Genomic DNA, 373 nt, shown 5'->3' on the forward strand with positions numbered 1-373 from the left:
GGAAGGGGGAAAGGGCGGGGAGGAGGGGAGCCAGTGAACTAGGCGGTCAGGCCCGCCGAGCGGCGTACAATAGCGCGGTTGTAGGCGGGGGAGGCGGCCCTGCTGCGGCTGCAGCCGGAGCCGAAGGTGGCGGCTGCACAGTAGACGCCCCCTCACGGATTCCCCCACACGCTCCCGCCCCCTCGCTCGCCCATTGCGCCTCCCTCGCAGGCTCCGCCGTCCTCCTCCATAGACGCATTGCCCCTCGGACTCTTATTCCCTTTTTCACGGAGCCCCGCGCTCTCGTGAGCCCCCTCGAAGAACCTGGTCTCCGCATCCAGTTCCCATCTCCTGCCTCAGAGGCCATCCGAGCTCTTCGCACCTCGCCCCTCAG

The sequence above is a fragment of the Colobus angolensis genome, unplaced genomic scaffold (assembly GCF_000951035.1).
Source record: "Colobus angolensis palliatus isolate OR3802 unplaced genomic scaffold, Cang.pa_1.0 Scaffold179, whole genome shotgun sequence".
In the NCBI taxonomy this organism is placed as follows: Eukaryota; Metazoa; Chordata; class Mammalia; order Primates; family Cercopithecidae; genus Colobus; species Colobus angolensis.